The sequence below is a fragment of the Ipomoea nil genome, unplaced genomic scaffold, assembly GCF_001879475.1.
Source record: "Ipomoea nil cultivar Tokyo-kokei standard unplaced genomic scaffold, Asagao_1.1 scaffold0268, whole genome shotgun sequence".
NCBI classification, from domain to species: domain Eukaryota; kingdom Viridiplantae; phylum Streptophyta; class Magnoliopsida; order Solanales; family Convolvulaceae; genus Ipomoea; species Ipomoea nil.
This window is the reverse complement of record NW_017616696.1, coordinates 1345691-1366711: the sequence shown is the minus strand read 5'-3', so window position 1 is coordinate 1366711 and position 21021 is coordinate 1345691. Positions and strand designations below refer to the sequence as shown.

The 21021-nt window shown below is 33.6% G+C and overlaps 1 long non-coding RNA gene and 1 other non-coding gene across 2 annotated transcripts; one reads left to right on the top strand and one right to left on the bottom strand.

Moving 5' to 3' along the window:
- Positions 1–446: 446 nt before the first annotated feature.
- On the top strand, positions 447–20165 carry LOC109147817. Its single transcript, XR_002048718.1, has 3 exons — positions 447–548; positions 5340–5344; positions 20155–20165. It is a non-coding gene; the product is annotated as an uncharacterized LOC109147817 (long non-coding RNA).
- TRNAM-CAU lies at positions 465–536 on the bottom strand. The gene has a single exon. It is a non-coding gene; the product is annotated as a tRNA-Met (tRNA).
- Positions 20166–21021: the final 856 nt, after the last annotated feature.

The following is a 21021-nucleotide window of genomic DNA, read 5'->3' as shown; positions in this document are numbered from 1 at the left end:
CGATTGCAAGAGATGATGAAAACTATGTGTTCTGAAAGGGGTGGCAAATTATATGCAACTGATGACAGGTACTGCATTGACAATGGAGCTTTTGGTCACGGAGCATCGACTCCAATGGAGGGGAGGAATAATCTATATTTACGCAGAGATTTAGAACTGATGAAGTGCTAGCAATCTGGAGGGAGAAGGAATCGTTTAATGCCTCCAGTGGTACTGTGGGAAGCATATAACTGGCCACTTGAATGTTTCTGGTTCCCACAATGTTTGTTATTTGCATCATATGACAAAGGTTACTTAAATTCTTTTAATTAAAATGTTATAGGTTATGCCTTATAGTGGGGTTTGTATTTATTGATGTATTTAATTGGTTAATTTTCCAATGCCTTTTATTTTAAACAGCTTATTGTTGTAATGCTGTGTGTTGAGAATGTGAAAAAAGGAATTCAGAGATGGAAGCCACTCCATATCAGAGCCAGGTTTCGATCCTGGGACCTGTGGGTTATGGGCCCACCACGCTTCCGCTGCGCCACTCTGATTGTTGAATATTTGTATGATTTTTATTTAGTTATCCTGTAAAACCCAAAAAGGTTGTAGCAATGGAGAATCTTTTGCTGATAATTCCCGTTAATGTTCACTGAAGTCAGTCAGATTGCACAACCAGTCAGACTCCATAATGTTCACTGGTCTATATTTAACCAATTTCCTCACATCAATAATACCATTAGATGATGTTAAAGTGGGTAAACTTGAGACTATGTTTTTGTGTTACTGTATTTACTATTTAGTGTTGGGTGCAAATGTTAACCTTTTCCATTTTGTGAGGTAATTTTATGATAGTTTGAGTACCTCTATATTAAGGTTCAAAGATGGATTCCAAGTTAAAAGTTTAAAAGTTAAAAGAGAATTGTAAAAATGAATTTTAGTCCTAACATTTGATGGAAATAATTTAAACATATTCGTATGAATTAATTTCATACAATGAACAATTGAACATAAACATGAAAGCGGGTGCATGCCGTGTGTTGTTTCCTTCTCATCTCTGGTGTCAGGCTTCTTCTTCCTTGTGTCGGTTGTTTTCTTGTGCTCATGGCGTCCATGTCACGTTCGATAGAAGAAAGGTGTGCGTCTCTGACGTTGGAATGAAGAGGAGGAGTATATATGGCCGGGTGGTGTCGTTGGAGGATATATGGAGAGATCCGTCGCCAGACTTAGGGACGTAAATCTGGCTAAATTCTAACGAGGAGGGTTTTTGTGACGAATGAAATCCTTCGCTAATACTGTAGCGACGGATTTTTACTATTTAGCGACAAAATTCGTCCTCGCTAATATTGTAGCGACGGATTTTCACTATTTAGCGACGGAATTCGTCCGTTGCTATTTTCGCGTTTTTTTGTAGTGGGCGGAAGATATGGTGAGAGAGTTTTGCCCATCTCCATTCAACCAAACTGCTGCGGCGCCGATCGAGAAAGAGAGAGAGAGGCCGCCGGATCCGACGGAGGAAGAGCACCATCGCTTACCCCTACTATATTTTATGCCAGAGTGTGTGTAAACTACAATGATGGTACTTTTTTTTTTTTTTTTTTTTAAGAGACAATGATGGTATTTCTAAATCTGGAGAAAACAACACTAACAACACAAGCCATGCATATCTGTGCTACACGTTTAAACATATGGAATTAGCAACCAAAATGAGTTCATTGCTTAATGCAAAAGCTAAGGCTTTGAGTGTTGACATCTCATTATCCATCCAGCTAAGGCCTTTAACGTTAGTTTTTTTCTTTTTTAGACATTTAACGTTGGCTTAAAACCTACGTCGTTATACCAGACGTAGTACATAAATGACTACGTCGGTTACAAAACCGATGTAGTAATAATTAAAAAAATAAAATAAAATAAAATCGTATAACTATTATTAACGAGCCGACGTTGTATAGTATATTTATTTCTTTTTATTATTATTTTGAATACATATAACGTCAATTGTCTCACCAAACGGACGTTAAATGTATTTTTTAAAAAATGGAAATTATTTTAAATTTTTAACGTCAGTTTTCTAAAAAACCGACGACGTTATTATACGTGTTTTTTGTAGTAGTGTACGTCGCTCATTTAATTTCGTCGTTATCAATCGGTACGGGTGTAGCTAATTTTTGTAAAATTTTAAACAACAATAGCAGCTGTTGTATAAACACAACAGTTGCTAAAGTACAATTTGGGTTTTTTCTAAACACAACCGTAGCCAAATTTTTAATATATATAAGCTAGTTCTCTTCTTCTCTGAGGGATGTGGTCTGGTCCATCCTTCATGCATGTGTACCTTGGTGGTGCCCATTTCTTCCTATGACAAAACTCTTGAAGCTGCGACTTGTATATGTTCATCTCCTTTGAAAATTCAGTAGTTGTCTGCTCCATGAAATGTGTAGTTACTTTTAATTTAATTATATACTTTTTTTTTAAAAAAAAAACTAGTATTTGCACCCGTGCGATGCACGGAATGAATTTGTTGTAATATATTAATAATATATGAATCAATATATAATTATTTAAATTAGAACATCAACTATTATATAGTACAATTAAAGATATGATTTGGATCGTTTATATATTTTGATGTTATCATTGCTTGAATTTGTGCAAATAATTGCTCAAATTAATAGTTATATTTAGATGTATGCATGCGGTGCTATAACTTTGAAAATTTTATTTATCATTGTTTAGTATTTTCATAAATTAGGCAAATGTGCTTGTTCTCTAACAACTCACTTATAGAAATGAATTGCTATCCTTATTCACTTGTATAGAAGATATATTTTTTTTTGTCAAGATATATAGCAATTTTTTCATTTAAAAAAAATTAATATCACCGATTATATTTACACATTATTGAAACCTCTTTGTAGACGACATTGGTAGTGGCAACACAATCTTGTTCATCTTCGTCTAGAGCTAACACTTTTAATCCATCAAGACGGGTTACTTGAGTGAAAATATATAATGGTAGAATATCACTTAATTAGTTATCCTTTTATATTTTCAGCTAGTAATATCATATTCATTTTTAGCCTTTTTTTTTTATATATATTTTCAGTCAATTAGTCAATTAGAATATCAAATGCAGTGATATTTTTACCTAATTTTCGTTCCATTTTTATTTGATGATGTAGATAATATTATTGAAATATTTCTATTCCATTTTTAATTTACCTTTACTATTGTTTAAAATATGCATTTACTATTGATAATGTAGAATATTATTATTGAAATATTTTTCTCTAATTTTTAATTTCCATTCCATTTTTAAATAAAATGCAATGATCTGACCATTTTTTTATTATTATTTTAGTCAATTATGGATCATTTTTTATTTGCAATCAATTATTAATATTCATTTCCTTTTATATTTTGAGTCAATTAGTAATATTAGATTCATTTTCAATCAATTATTCTTTTTTTTATTTTCAGTCAATTAGTCAATTATAATATAGATGCAGTGATGTTTTTACCTAATTTCCGTTCCATTTTAATTTGATGATGTAGAATATTATTAATGAAATATTTTCGTTCCATTTTTTATTTAGCTTTACTATTTTTTAAAATATGCGTTTACTATTTGATGATGTAAAAATATTATTATTGAAATATTTCCTTTCCATTTTAAATTTTCCTTTACTTCTCAAAAAAAAAAAAAAAAGAAGACTTTGGACTTCTCAATACTTGTCCACGGACTCCCTTTTGTCTTTTTTATTTTGTATATCGTTTTGTTTGGATTATTATTATTATTAGTAGTATTATTATTATTATTATTATTATTATTATTATTATTATTATTTTGATTATTGACAATTTCATCACAATTTTAACAATTTCGCTATTTTAACAATTTACCTTTAATCAAAACACCAAAATATTATTTAAAAACTCAGTAATTTGCTCCAAACTGCTAAAAACTAAAACAATACATACATGTTGGGTTAATCTTTCCCAAACTCCACTAATAATAAACAAATAATAAAAAACTAAAAAAAAAAAAAGAAAGACAAAGCTAAGGTTTCTTAAATAAGAACATTTTGACTTCTCAATACTTGCCACATTGATGGACAAACAATTATGTTTGTACCTCTTATATAGAAGAGCTAAAGAGCTCATCTTTTCAAACATTTTCAATGTGGGATCAAAATGATCCCACATCATTTACAAAGGGGCGTGGCTCCTCTTTGTTTTTGTTTTTTTTTTTTTTGTTTTTTTTTTTTTTTTTGTTAATTTTAATTTTATTTTGTATATAGTTTTGTTTGGATTATTATTATTAGTAGTATATTCATCCGTGCGATGCACAGAATGAATTTGTTGTAATATATTAAGAATACTTGGATCGATATATAATTATTTAAATTAGAACATCAAATATTATATAGTGCAATTGAATGTATGGTTTGGATCCTTTGTGTTTTTATGTTATCATTGCTTGAATTTGAGTAATTAATTGCTCAAATTAATAGCTATAGTGTAGATGTACGCATATGGTGTTGTAGCTTTGGAGATTTTATTTATCATTGTTCAGTATTTTTATAAATTAGGCAAATGTGCTCGTTCTTTAGCAACTCAGTTATAAGAATGAATTGATATCCTAATTTATTTGTATGAAAAATATATTTTTTGTCTAGATATATAGCAATTTTGCCATTAAAAAAAATATAATATCACCAATTGTATTTACACTATTGAAACATCTTTGTAGACAACATTGGTAATAGCAACACAATCTTGTCCATCTTCGTCTAGCGCTAACACCTTCAGTCCATCAGGATAGGTGACTCGGGTGAAAATATATAATGGTAGAATATGAGCCAATTAGTGATCCTTTTATATTTTCAGTCAATTAGTAATGTCAGATTCATTTTCAGCCAATTATTCTTTTTTTATTTTCAGTCAATTAGTCAATTCGACTATTAGATGCAGTGATATTTTTACCTAATTTTCGTTCCATTTTTAATGGATGATGTATAATTTATTGAAATATTTCCGTTATATTTTTAATTTACCTTTATATTGTTTAAACTTTAAAATATGCATTTCCTATTGATGATGTAGAATATTATTGAAATATTTCCGTCTAATTTTTTATTTTTGTTCTTTTTTTTTTAATTAAAATGCAATGATCTTGACAATTTCTTTTTCATTCTAGTCAATTAGTCAATTACTCAATTAGAAATATTATTGTTACCAATTAAGCTTTATTAATTTTTTACTATTTAATTAATATTCATATTAATTTGGGCGGGAATGTTGGAAAGGAGGATTTTACTTTTACTAGTAATTTCACCCGTGCGATGCACGGAAAGAAATTGTTGTAATATATTAAAAATATTTAAATCGATATATAATTATTTAAGTGTTAATTTCACCAGAGGTCGTTTATCTTTCCTGACAATTCCAAATTTAATCCTAGACTATAGTTATTAATTATTACAATTTATTCTATGTTACAACTCTTAAATTAATATTCTTACTATTATTATTAACACTTAATTACTTTTAGATATTATTATTACCACTTATATTATTATTATTATTATTATTATTATTATTAGTTTCTTTTCAAGTACTGTTAGTATATAATGGTCGTGAGGCACAATAATAATATAACCATAATTAAATATTCTTGTATTGTATTCCAGAGTTAATGCCATTTTTGGTCCTAGACTTATTGAGGTATTGACACTTTTCATCCTCCATAATAAAAATTGTCATTTAGTAGACACTGTTATTGGTCGTTGGACAGTTTTGATCCTCCGTCAATGAAGCTGTTAGTTGACCGTGAATTAGAAGGGCTTTTCTGTCTTTTTATGTCTTATTCTTCTAATCTTGTTTAGACCAGCGCTGCTGTGACTCCTGTGAGGCGAGATGGCGAGACTTGGCAGCTAAGTAGTAACCGTCGGTAGTGAGTAGCAGCGAGGTTCTTCTCCGGCGAGTTGTGGGTACGGCGGCGAGCATACGAGGCAGTAACTCCTTCCGGCGACGGACCAGTAAGGCAGATCTGGCTGTGCAGCAACAGATTCGGCGAGGTTGGGGCCTTCACCGGTGGTTTTTGGTTCCGGCGAAGCAGAGAGGGCAGCAGGTCGGCGAACCCTCCTTTGGTAAATAGCAGTTGTAGTTGTAGATGGCGTGATGTAGAATTTGCACCTGTAAGTCCTCCCTTCCATATTGACCACAAATATCCTTCCCATCTCTCTCTCTCTCTCTCTCTCTCTCTCTCTCTCTCTCTCTCTCTCTCTCTCTCTCTCTCTCTCTCTGACCACAACTACTTGGTGCACAACCTCAAAAACTCTGTTATTCTACCTGAAATTCATTGAAGTTTCAAGCTGAAAATGTGGAATCCGCCGCTCCCCAAAAATCGCATTGTCTGAGGTGTTGGAATGGCCGGTGTTGACTTCCTGGCTGCTGTAGCTTCATTCCCCAACCCGGATGATAGAATTTGGAGCACCAGCTTTGAGGTTCAAGGAGGTGGTAACACTGGCAATGCTTTGATAAAACCCGGATGATAAGATTCGTCTTGGTCTTAATCCAAGGATCATATCTAAGGTTGCTGATGACTCGCATGGCGAAAGAATACTTGATGAGCTTGAAAGGGATGGTGTTGATACATCTTTTATGGTGGTGTCCAAAGGAGGAAACTCACCATTCACATATGTCATTGTTGACAACCAAAAAAAAAAACTCGCACGTGCATTTTCACTCCAGGATATCCACCCATGATATCTGAGGGTCTACATACCCAAATCAAAATTGTCTTCAGCGTTTGGAGTAAATATTGTCTACTTAGATGGAAGACTGCATGAGACTGCTTTGATTGTAGTGCAGGAGGCAAAGAGTAGGGGCATACCTATTATAGTTGATGCAGAAAGGTTAAGGGAGTGGTTGGGTGATATTCCTGACTTTGCTAGTTATGTTGTATGCTCGACAAAATTTCCATAGGCATGGACTAACGCCCTTTCTATTCCAACTGCACTTGTTTCCATTATCTTGAGATTGATGTCAAATGTAAAATCCGTGACTGTTAGTTGGGTGAAGATGGTTTCTTAATGTTAGAAAGGACTGAAGCGGATAACCTCAGTTTGAAGAAATGGATGTAGCAGTGACCAATGGATGGAGAAATACAAGGATTAGAACTTAAAAAGACAGAAAAACCCTTCTAATTCACGGTCAACAACGACGTCATTGACGGAGGATCAAAACTGTCCAACGATCAATAACAGTGACTACTAAGTGGCAATTTTTATTATGGAGGATGAAAAGTGTCAATGCCCCAATGAGTATAGGACCAAAAATGGCATTAACTCTTGTATTCCGTGAGTAACAATAATAATATAACAATAATTAAATATTGTCCAATTCTATATTCTTCTAAGATTTCTATTACCATCATTAATTATTCCCAAATTTACCATAATTAAATAATTTGACCAATTATAAAGAAAGATTATTAAATAATGCACGGGACAATTGTTTAATTAAAATTTTTAAAAATTCATTAATAAAACATAAGGTTCTCATAGTTTTTTCTTAGAAACTCTTTAATAAAGTATTTTTTTTCAGAAATTGGTGGGCCAAACCGCCTACGGCTGTTTGCGGTGGATAGATCTCGAAAAAATACGCGATTTCAAAAAAACATTTGTACCAAACGGACAACAGACTCAAAAGTTATGCCGTGCCGAACTTTTTCCATTTTACAACTTAAAAAAAAAATAAAAAATTAAAGGCCGGTACAGCCGGCGAGGCGGCAGCTGAGGAGGCCGATTCCGGCCTTCGTCGCCGCGGCCAGCCACACGATTTTTGCAACACTGATATATAAAATAGATAAAGATTAGAATAGGAATAGTATTACACAATTTTATAATATTACAATAAAATTTTAACCCAGAATTATTGTTGAAATCAATATATTTTATTAGGAAGAGAGATTTTTTAGGAATTGGGCGGGAAGTTAAAATTTTAGAATTTTGTTTTTATATATAGTATAGATTGTATTACACTATTTTATAATATTATAATAGAACTTTAACGCAGAATTATTGTACGAATGGGAAAGTAGAAATCAATATATTTTATAGGAAGATAGATTTTATAGGAATTGGGCGGGAAGTTAAAATTTCAGGATTTTGTTTTTATATATACTATAGACTATAGACTATAGATATAGATTGTGTTACACTATTTTATAATTTTATAATATTAGAATAGAATTTTAACGCAGAATTATTGTACGAATGGGAAAAGTAGAAATCAATATATTTTATTAGGAAGAGAGATTTTTTAGGAATTGGGCGGGAAATTAAAATTTCAGGATTTTATTTTTATGTATAACCAGTATTTTCACCCGTGCGATGCACGGAATGGAATTGTTGTGATATATTAAGAATATTTAAATCGATATATAATTATTTAAGAGTTAATTTCACCAGAGGTCGTTTATCTTTCCTGACAATTTCAAATTTAATCCTAGACTATAGTTATTAATTATTACAATTTATTCTATGTTACAACTCTTACGTTAATATTCTTACTATTATTATTAACACTTAATTACTTTTAGATATTATTATTACCACTTATATTATTATTATTATTATTATTATTATTATTATTATTATTATTATTATTATTATTATTATTATTATTATTATTATTATTAGTATTATTATTATTATTATTATTATTATTATTATTATTATTATTATTATTATTATTATTATTATTATTATTATTATTAGTTTCTTTTCAAGTACTGTTAGTATATAATGGTCGTGAGGCACAATAATAATATAACCATAATTAAAAATTCTTGTATTGTATTCCGGAGTTAATGTCATTTTTGGTCCTAGACTTATTGAGGCATTGACACTTTTCATCCTCCATAATAAAAATTGCCACTTAGTAGACACTGTTATTGGTCAATGGACAGTTTTGATCCTCCGTCAATGAAGCCGTTTGTTGACCGTGAATTAGAAGGGCTTTTCTGTCTTTTTATGTCTTATTCTTCTAATCTTGTTTAGACCAGCGCTGCTGTGACTCCTGTGAGGCGAGATGGCGAGACTTGGCGGCTAAGTAGTAACCGTCGGTAATGAGTAGCAGCGAGGTTCTTCTCCGGCGAGTTATGGGTACGGTGGCGAGCATACGAGGCAGTAACTCCTTCCGGCGACGGACCAGTAAGGCAAATCTGGCGGTGCAGCAACAGATCCGGCGAGGTTGGGGCCTTCACCGGTGGTTTTTGGTTCCAGCGAAGCAGAGAGGGTTGTAGGTCGGCGAACCCTCCTATGGTAAATAGCAGTAGTAGTTGTAGATGACGTGATGTAGAATTTGCACCTGTAAGTCCTCCCTTCCATATTGACCACAAATATCCTTCCCATCTCTCTCTCTCTCTCTCTCTCTGACCACAACTATTTGGTGCACAACCTCAAAAACTCTGTTATTCTACCTGAAATTCATTGAAGTTTCAAGCTGAAAATGTGGAATCCGCCGCTCCCCAAAAATCGCATTGTCTGAGGTGTTGGAATGGCCGGTGTTGACTTCCTGGCTGCTGTAGCTTCATTCCCCAACCCGGATGATAAAATTCGGAGCACCAGCTTTGAGGTTTAAGGAGGTGGTAACACTGGTAACCCGGATGATAAAATTCATCTTAGTCTTAAATTCTTAATCCAAGGATCATATCTAAGGTTGCTGATGACTCGCATGGCGAAAGAATACTTGATGAGCTTGAAAGGGATGGTGTTGATACATCTTTTATGGTGGTGTCCAAAGGAGGAAACTCATCATTCACATATGTCATTGTTGACAACCAAAAAAAAAAAACTCACACATGCATTTTCACTCCAGGATATCCACCCATGATATCTGAGGGTCTACATACCCAAATATAAATTGTCTTCAGCGCTTGGAGTAAATATTGTCTACTTAGATGGAAGGTTGCATGAGACTGCTTTGATTGTAGTGCAGGAGGCAAAGAGTAGGGGCATACCTATTATAGTTGATGCAGAAAGGTTAATGGAGGGGTTGGGTGATATTCCTGACTTTGCTAGTTATGTTGTATGCTCGACAAAAATACGCGATTTCAAAAAAACATTTGTCCAAAACGGACAACGGAGTCAAAAGTTATGCCTTGCCGAACTTTTGACACTTTACAACTTAAAAAAAAAAATAAAAAATTAAGGCCGATTCAGACGGCGAGGCGGCCGCAGAGGAGGCCGATTCCGCCTTCCTCTCCGCGACCAGCGACACGATTTTTGCAACACTGATATATAAAATAGATATAGATTAGAATAGGAATAGTATTACGCAATTTTATAATATTACAATAAAATTTTAACCCAGAATTATTGTAGAAATCAATATATTTTATTAGTAAGAGAGATTTTTAACGCAGAATTTTTGTACGAATGGGAAAGTAGAAATCAATATATTTTATTATTAAGAGAGATTTTCTAGGAATTGGGCGGGAAGTTAAAATTTTAGGATTTTGTTTTTATATAAAGTATATAGATTGTATTACACTATTTTATAATATTTGAATAGAATTTTAACGCAGAATTATTGTACGAATGGGAAAATAGAAATCAATATATTTTATTAGTAAGAGAGATTTTTTAGGAATTGGGAGGTAAGTTAAAATTTCAGGATTTTGTTTTTATATATAACTAGTATTTTCACCCGTGCGATGCACGGAATGGAATTGTTGTAATATATTAAGAATATTTAAATCGATATATAATTATTTAAGAGTTAATTTCACCAGAGGTCGTTTATCTTTCCTGACAATTTCATATTTAATCCTAGACTATAGTTATTAATTATTACAATTTATTATTATTATTATTATTATTAGTTTCTTTTCAAGTACTGTTAGTATATAATGGTCGTGATGCACAATAATAATATAATCATAATTAAATATTCTTGTATTGTATTCCGGAGTTAATGCCATTTTTGGTCCTAGACTTATTGAGGCATTGACACCTTTCATCCTCCATAATAAAAATTGCCACTTTGTTGAGACTGTTATTGGGATTGATGTCAAATGTGAAATTCGTGATTGTTAGTGAAGATGGTTTCTTAATGTTAGAAAGGACTGAAGCGGATAACCTCAGTTTGAAGAAAGGGATGTAGCAGTGACCAATGGATGGAGAAATACAAGGATTAGAACATAAGAAGACAGAAAAACCCTTCTAATTCACGGTCAACAAACGACGTCATTGACGGAGGATCAAAACTGTCCAACGATCAATAACAGTGGCTACTAAGTGGCAATTTTTATTATGGAGGATGAAAAGTGTCAATGCCCCAATAAGTCTAGGACCAAAAATGGCATTAACTCTTGTATTCCGTGAGTCACAATAATAATATAACAATAATTAAATATTGGTCAATTCTATATTCTTCTAGGATTTCTATTACCATCATTAATTATTCCCAAATTTACCATAATTAAATAATTTGACCAATTATAAAGAAATATTATTAAATAATGCACGGGACAATTGTTTAATTAAAAATTTTAAAAATTCATTAATAAAACATAAGGTTCTCATAGTTTTTTCTTAGAAACTCTTTAATAAAGTATTTTTTTTTAGAAATTGGTGGGCCAAACCGCCTACGGCAGTTTGCGGTGGATAGATCTCAAAAAGATACGCGATTTCAAAAAAATATTTGTCCAAAACGGACAACGGAGTCAAAAGTTATGCCTTGCCGAACTTTTGACACTTTACAACTTAAAAATAAAAAATAAAAAATTAAAGGCCGGTTCAGCCGGCGAGGCGGCCGCTGAGAAGGCCGATTCCGGCCTTCCTCGCCGCGGCCAGCGACACAATTTTTGCAACACTGATATATAAAATAGATATATATTAGAATAGAAATAGTATTACACAATTTTATAATATTACAATAAAATTTTAACCCAGAATTATTGTAGAAATCAATATATTTTATTAGGAAGAGAGATTTTTTAGGAATTGGGCGGGAATTTAAAATTTCAGGATTTTGTTTTTATATATAGTATAGATATAGATTGTATTACACTATTTTATAATATTAGAATAGAATTTTAACGCAGAATTATTGTACGAATGGGAAAGTAGAAATCAATATATTTTATTAGGAAGAGAGATTTTTTAGGAATTGGGCGGGAAGTTAAAATTTCAGGATTTTCTTTTAATATATAGTATAGAAGTATAGATTGTATTACACTATGTTATAATATTAGAATAGAATTTTAACGCAGAATTATTGTACGAATGGGAAAGTAGAAATCAATATATTTTATTAGGAAGAGAGATTTTTAAGGAATTGGGCGGGAAGTTAAAATTTCAGGATTTTGTTTTTATATATAGTATAGATTGTATTACACTATTTTATAATATTAGAATAGAATTTTAACGCAGAATTATTGTACGAATGAGAAAGTAGAAATCAATATATTTTATTAGGAAGAGAGATTTTTTAGGAATTGGGCGGGAAGTTAAAATTTCAGGATTTTGTTATTATATATAGTATAGATATAGATTGTATTACACTATTTTATAATATTAGAATAGAATTTTAACGCAGAATTATTGTAGGAATGGGAATGTAGAAATCAATATATTTTATTAGGAAGAGAGATTTTTTAGGAATTGGGCGGAAAGATAAAATTTCAGGATTTTGTTTTTATATATAGTATAGAGTATAGATATAGATTGTATTACACTGTTTTATAATATTAGAATAGAATTTTAAGGCAGAATTATTGTACGAATGGGAAAGTAGAAGTCAATATATTTTATTAGGAAGAGAGATTTTGTAGGAATTGGGCGGGAAGTTAAAATTTCAGGATTTTGTTTTTATATATAGTATAGATATAGATTGTATTACACTATTTTATAATATTCGAATAAAATTTTAACACAGAATTATTATACGAATGGAAAAGTAGAAATCAATATATTTTATTTGGAAGAGAGATTTTTTAGGAATTGGGCGGAAAGTTAAAATTTCAGGATTTTGTTTTTATATATAGTATATATTGTATTACACTATTTTATTATATTAGAATAGAATTTTAACGCAGAATTATTGTACGAATGGAAAGTAGAAATCAATATATTTTATTATTAAGAGAGATTTTTTAGGAATTGGGCGAGAAGTTAAAATTTCAGGATTTTGTTTTTATATAAAGTATAAATTGTATTACACTATTTTATAATATTTGAATAGAATTTTAACGCAGAATTATTGTACGAATGGGAAAAAAGAAATCAATATATTTTATTAGTAAGAGAGATTTTTTGGGAATTGGGCAGGAAGTTAAAATTTCAGGATTTTGTTTTTATATATAGTATAGATATAGATTGTATTACACTATTTTATAATTTTATAATATTAGAATAGAATTTTAACGCAGAATTATTGTACGAATGGGAAAGTAGAAATCAATATATTTTATTAGGAAGAGAGATTTTTAGGAATTGGGCGGATAGTTAAAATTTCAGGATTTTGTTTTTATATATAGTATAGAAGTATAGATTGTATTACACTATTTTATAACATTAGAATAGAATTTTAACGCAGAATTACTGTACGAATGGGAAAGTAGAAATCAATATATTTTATTAGGAAGAGAGATTTTTTAGGAATTGGGCGGGAAGTTAAAATTTCAGGATTTTGTTTTTATATATAGTATAGATAGATTGTATTACACTATTTTATAATATTAGAATAGAATTTAAACGCAGAATTATTGTACGAATGAGAAAGTAGAAATCAATATATTTTATTAGGAAGATAGATTTTTTAGTAATTGGGCGGGAAGTTAAAATTTCAGGATTTTGTTTTTATATATAGTATAGATATAGATATAGATTGTATTACACTATTTTATAATATTAGAATAGAATTTTAACGCAGAATTACTGTACGAAAGGGAAAGTAGAAATCAATATATTTTATAAGAAAAACAGATTTTTTAGGAATTGGGCAGGAAGTTAAAATTTCAGGATTTTGTTTTTATATATAGTATAGATTGTATTACACTATTTTATAATATTAGAATAGAATTTTAACGCAGAATTATTGTACGAATAGGAAAAGTAGAAATCAATATATTTTATTAGGAAGAGAGATTTTTTAGGAATTGGGCGGGAAGTTAAAATTCCAGGATTTTGTTTTTATATATAGTATAGATAGTATAGATTGTATTACACTATTTTATAATTTAATAATATTATAATAAAATTTTAACGCAGAATTATTGTACGAATGGGAAAAGTAGAAATCAATAGATTTTATTAGGAAGAGAGATTTTTTAGGAATTGGGCGGGAAGTTAAAATTACAGGATTTTGTTTTTATATATAGTATAGATTGTATTACACTATTTTATAATATTAGAATATAAGTTTAACGCAGAATTATTGTACGAATGAGAAAGTAGAAATCAATATATTTTATTAGGAAGAGAGATTTTTTAGGAATTGGGCGGGAAGTTAAAATTTTAGGATTTTGTTTTTATATATAGTATATATTGTATTACAGTATTTTATAATATTAGAATAGAATTTTAACGCAGAATTATTGTACAAATGGGGAAGTGGAAATCAATATATTTTATTAGGAAAAGAGATTTTTTAAGAATTGGGGGGGAAGTTAAAACTTCAGGATTTTGTTTTTATATATAGTATAGATTGTATTACACTATTTTATAATATTAGAATAAAATTATAACGCAGAATTATTGTACGAATGGGAAAGTAGAAATCAATATATTTTATTAGGAAGAGAGATTTTTTAGAAATTTGGCGGGAAGTTAAAATTTCAGGATTTTGTTTTTATATATAGTATAGATTGTATTACACTATTTTATAATATTAGAATAGAATTTTAACGCAGAATTACGGTACGAATGGGAAAGTAGAAATCAATATAATTTATTAGGAAGTGAGATTTTTTAGGAATTGGGCGGGGAGTTAATATTTCAGGATTTTGTTTTTATATATAGTATAGATTGTATTACACTATTTTATAATATTAGAATAGAATTTAAACGCAGAATTATTGTACGAATGGGAAAGTAGAAATCAATATATTTTATTAGGAAGAGAGATTTTTTAGGAATTCGGCGGGAAGTTAAAATTTCAGGATTTTGTTTTTATATATAGTATAGATAATGTGTAGTTTAGGTTAACTATACATTGTTTAGTTTAATTATATACTATTTTATTATTATATTTCATCTAGTATTTTAAATCGTGCATTGCACGAAATAAATTTGTTATAATACTTTAAAAATATTTAAATTGATATACAAATATAAATTATAACAAGGAAATGCAGTTAATGAAATGGGTTGTATGAGACAGCTAACGTACAGGGGCTAGAGAGCTGAACCCAAAATCCCGACGGGATGGGAGACAACGGAAATCAAAGTGGAAGAAGCAGGTTAAGAAAGATACAGCTTCTAAGTTGAAGTCATTAGTTTCTGAGGGAAAGTTTGAACAAGAATATGAACAATCAGAAGAATTCCAGCAACAGCTAAAGTTGAAGGTTCGAGAAATATTAACCGAACAGAATGGCGGAGAAGGAAAATGCAGATGAGGATTTCTGAGGAGCTAGGAAGGTCGTTTGAAGAAGGATGAGGAAGCAGAAAGAGATGTGGAAAAGGAAGCGTGAGCATGAGGAACAGTGGGAAGGGACAAGGGAGAAGAGGGTGTCCAGTTGGAGAGATTTTATGAAAGGTGGGAATTGAAGAAGGTGAAGAAAGGGGAGATCCGGCCTCCAACAAATCCTACGTTCAACGATTAGTGAAGCGAGGTTAAAGGTTCATGTACCAATTAATTGGATGTACTATAACTGAGAAAACTCTTTCAAAAGCTCTAGCTAGAGTTGATGACTTTGATATATTTGTGTCAGTATACGTATATGTACACTGCTTGCTTTTGGACTTTAAAAAAAAAAAAAAAAAGGGTTGTATTGATTATGTTTTCTAATGTTATCATTGCTTGAATTTGAGCAAATAATTGTTTAATTACTCGTGCGATGCGCGTGCCATGTGCGTGTGCGATGTACGGATAAATTTTTTTTTTTTATGAGTTTATAACCGAAATGGTCCCTCGACTATTGCGAATTTACCAATTTAGTCCTCAACAATTTTTCTTACCCAATTAAGTCCTTGACTTTGAAAATGTTAACCATTTTGGTCCTCTATTAAAATTCCATCCATAAAGCTGTTAAATTTAAGGACAAAAAGGTAATTCCATCTATTTCTCCTCATTCACATTGCGGACCGCTTCACACTCTCATCTTCCCCGGTACAGCAGATACAGCAGAGGCAGCGGCGGTTAGTACAACCCGGCCTTTGTCGGCTTCAGCTCTTCCCTTGTCGCCGACCATTGACGCGCAGCCCGGCCACAGCGAAGACAGCCACATCCACCTCTCGCCGGCCACAACGCAGCACGGTAATTTTTTATTTTTTTTGAAAGAGTTAAAATTTTTCCTTACTTATGATGTTATTACTGGTCATAGCCACCTCTCCGCCGATGATGTCAATTGTCAAACAACCACCCGCGACTGCCTCACCTCTCTGTCAATGTTGAAAACTATCGCAACTGATTTATCCAGCTGGCGCTCTCTCTTTTGTTCATACAGCAGCAACGGCTGGCTCCGGGTACTAGCAATGTTTGGTCGGCTCTGGGTACTAGCAACGGTTGGCTCCGGGTGTGTTGTGGATGTGGCTGTCTTCGCTGTGGCCGCTGCTGGGCTGAAGGTAATTTCGCCGCCCAACTCCTCAATATTGGTGTGGGTGTCCAGGCTGTCGCAAGGTACTGCAAGTGATGAGTTCAGGCTGGTGTCAGCATGGGATATAAATGCAGTTTGGACCTTTGTTACCTAGAAAATACACGGATGAAGGTCTGGGCGGTGGTTAATCAAGAATCAAGATACAATGATGAGTTCAGGCTGGTGTAGGCGGCGGTTAATCAAGATTCAAGAGAGCTCTATTTTGTTATTGCCGGTTTAGACCTTTGTTCTGAAGCTTTCTTCTTCACCTCCTTTAATTTCCCATTTCTCTCTCTTCACTTTGATTTCTAATATTTATCTCTCTCTCTCTCTCCCTCTCCATCTCTGTGAATCTTTATTTCCCATCAGCCACGAAGGCAGGTTACCTAGAAAATACATGGATGAAGGTCAAGGTGCTAAGATGAAATTGTCGCTGCCTTTGGAATGATACAATTTGCCCGCGAGAACGAAGAGATTGGCGTTAGTGGTGCAGGACATTGATACCCCGGATCCTGACGCACCCATTTTTCCGTGGGTGGTTTGGGTGGTGACGAATATTCCCCCCAAGCTGAAGGGCTTGCCGGAGGGGTTTTCCGGCAAAGGCGAGGAGTTGGGCGGCGTTAAGAAGCGTTGCTGCGGGCGTCCAGGCTGCCGCAAGAGGATCCGTAGCCGAGGCTGGTGCAGTAGGCGTAGCTGCAGAGCCCATACTCCACATTCGCGTTCTTGTCGCCGTTTGTCAGCCACCCAACTTGCCCAATGATTATGGGCAATGCTCCGAACGCGTTTTTCTCCAGAGACCATACCAGCACATCGTAATTGGCATCCAAGACATTGGTGTAAGTAGTGGAGCCGTTGACCACTAGAGAAGATGTGCCATTAAAGAAGGCATAATCGACCGGAAAATGGGATCGGCAAGGGTAGATATTAACGGTGAAATTCCTTTATTACCCTCGACTTTAACAGGTTTTAGACCTCAAACCTAATGGAGGACCATATTGGTTAACATTTACAAAGTCGAGGAATTTATTGGGTAAAAAAAATAATCGAGGACCAAATTGGTAATTTCGCAATAGCCAGGGACCATTTTGGTAAGTAACTCATTTTTTTATTATATATTTAGATAATAAAATTAAAGATGAAATTATAAACAATTCTAATGTTAAACCAACCTCGGAGCCCATGAAAGCTTTGTCGGGGTCTTCAACAATGGGGAAAGAGTGCCATCATAATCAAAAAACATGTCGATATTCTTTCTTTGGAGGAATTCACTATATCATCAGACATGCTTATAGCAGAAGGATGACTCAACTGTTCCATCCAAAATAAATAAATAAAACTTAATCCATAAGGTCTGCTAATTAAATTGCGAGGTGAGGAAGCTAGGGAGTATATATGAATTCCGAGATCGGACTCACGATCCAAGACTTCTGGTGAGTTTTCCTTGGTCATGTTGTCGGAAGGACTAAATCTTAAAAAAAAAAAAAATCAAATTAAAGTCAAACACTACTTATATCAGGAATGAATGTTATCAGCCCAAATTAATAGAGACTCTAAAATCATACGATGAAAGTTTTTTTTTTTTTTAAAAAAAACTCTAAAAACTTAATTTGTTTACTAATAGACAACAAATTTATAGTTCAAAAATCCCACAAAACATGGCAGAATGGCTCTCTTGTCATATGAACTGTTCAATAATATTAATCAAATCAAAGAGCCCATAGTAATGGGAATTCTGCGCATAATACGTGGGCAATGATTTTGAAAGGGTTATAACAATGTTTGTCAAATAACTAAATAAAATTACACAAGCCAAGAATTTTGTGCTAAGAATATGGTTGCAGTAGGCGCTGGGCGCTAGTCGGGCGTCCGGGCAGCGCCTAGCGCCTAAGCGGCCTAGTCGGCGCCTAGGCGGAATCTAGGCGGTGCTAGGCGGTCGCGAAAAAAACAGTAGCAGACTTGCAATTTGACAATTTTAATGAGGCTGTTTTCAACATTCAATCAAATAACACATCCAAATAAATGAAATAATGACAATTCATAAGTCATAACATCAAAAGAATATTAAAAAAATAAAAACTCAAATGAAATACCCAAATACTTCAATCATCCAAAGATTGAAAGTATCAAACTAGTCTACGAGTATATATATGTCATATTATATGTATTTGTAATATAAATGGAAAAAATTAGCAAGGTCGAGTTGGTCGGGTTAACTCGACTAACTCGACAGAAATTGACGAGTTAACTCGGCGTAATCGGACGAGTTAGGCGCAAGGCGGCTGAATTAGGCGCTAGGCGGGAGCCTAGGGCGGAAATCGCCACGGCCTATGGGCGCCCAGCGCCTAGGCGCCGATTACTCGGTGCCTAGGCGGGATTTTTACAACCCTAGCTAAGATGACATGTAGTGACCTCTCCCATATGGGAGGTCATGAGATCGAGCCTCAGTGGAGGCGTTGTTGACAATTTGTGCTTCATTAGGTTGAGAAAGTATGTTTGAACAGATACTACAATGTAATAGAGTTAGTAGCATGCAAAAAAAAAAAATGAACAGATACAATGTAATAGAGTCAGTAGCATTCATTTTTACCCCAAGTAAAGATGATTTCTAAACTTCTTGTAAGGGGGTAGAGTGTAACACCCCGTGTTTTCCTAAATATTTATATTAAATATAAATATAATCCAAATAAAACTATTTACTTATGATTAAATAGTTTGCTAAAAATATATACAGATACCCAAATCCCTTAATTTCCTTTGTGTAAAATAAAGCCTGTTAGCCCTTTGGATAAAGTAAGGGGGGCCCTCTTACCTTTTCAGATTTGTATTGGGAATCCTAAACCTCTTACCTTTTTAGATTCGTATTAAGAGTCCCAAACCTCTTACCTTTTCAGATTCGTATTAGGGATCCTAAACCCCTTACCTATTCAGATTCTAATTGGGAATCCTAAATCTATTTAAAGGGGATTAGAAAGCATTTAGAACCCGTTTCATCCATCCCTATTCCCTCACTCGAAAATCCCTCCCCAAAACATAGTCAAAGAATTCCCCACCACCGGGTTTAGGGCGGATCGATTGAGGAAAGATCTTAGGAAGTTGTGAGAAGTTTAATTAAGCTAAAAGGTAACCCATGTCTTACAAAACCTATTTTCCTTGCTATTTTTATTGATTGGCTCCATTAAATTATTGTATGTGTGATTTTGTATTTATGCCTTGTTAGAGCTTGTCTTTAGGATTTATGACATGGATTCTTGTTATTCTTGATGATCTTGTGTGGTGGTGTATACAATGAATTCTTGATGTTCTTGAGGTTCTTGATGCACTTGAATCGTTACGTGTTTATTCTTGAGTCTTGGCATGATTAGAGTTGGTGTTTAGGGTCCAATTGTGTTGTTTCTTGGCTTATTCTATGTGTTCAAGTCCCTATTGTTGTTGATATGTGTTCGGGCGTGTTTGGACTTGATTTTGGGTAAAATTGGGGAATTTCCGGGATGGGAAAATTAGCCAAGAAACATGTTCTAGCGGGTAGTCGGTGGGGGGACGAACCCCCACCTGACTACCCGCCGGGATTGTCCACGGTTCCAGCGGGTGGCTGGCCACCCGCCGGCGGGAGGATGTCCTCCCGCCGTACCGCCCGATGGTACGGGCGGTGAGTTGTGTCGTGGGTCTCCATTGGTCGTTTCCCCATGTCCCGATGTACCCCGTTTGATGTTTGTTAGTACGATGTCTTAAGTACCGTGATGTGAATTGTGAGTCGTGTCTTTACATGTGGCCCATACCTGTAACGTGTGGTGTCAGAGTATCGTCTATAGTGGCCTTTATGAGTCTTGTGGTCGCCTTGAGGTCACCTGTTGTTGAGATTCAATATGCATGACGTGTCATTCCCCTAATTATCCCCTTATGAAGTCGTTGTCGAGTCTTGTTTGTTGTGTTGTTGTCCATGATGAGAAAAGATATGAGATTGGTTGAAAAGATATGTTGGCGGTTTGATGCACTGCGCGTGCTTGTGTGTGATGGTACTGCTGTACTTGTGTGTGATTTAATTGCATCGCGGATGCTAAGAGATCGGTGGTCTTGTTGGCGGTTATGTCGGCGGGGAGCATGCGGTGCTCTGGAGGGATAATGATGTGGTGTGTAGGGTGGCCTGGAGGTACAGGTTGGAACTGATATAAGGTTGGAGAGGCGTAAATGTTGGAACATGGACGTGTTTGTTGTGTTGCTTGTTATTGTTG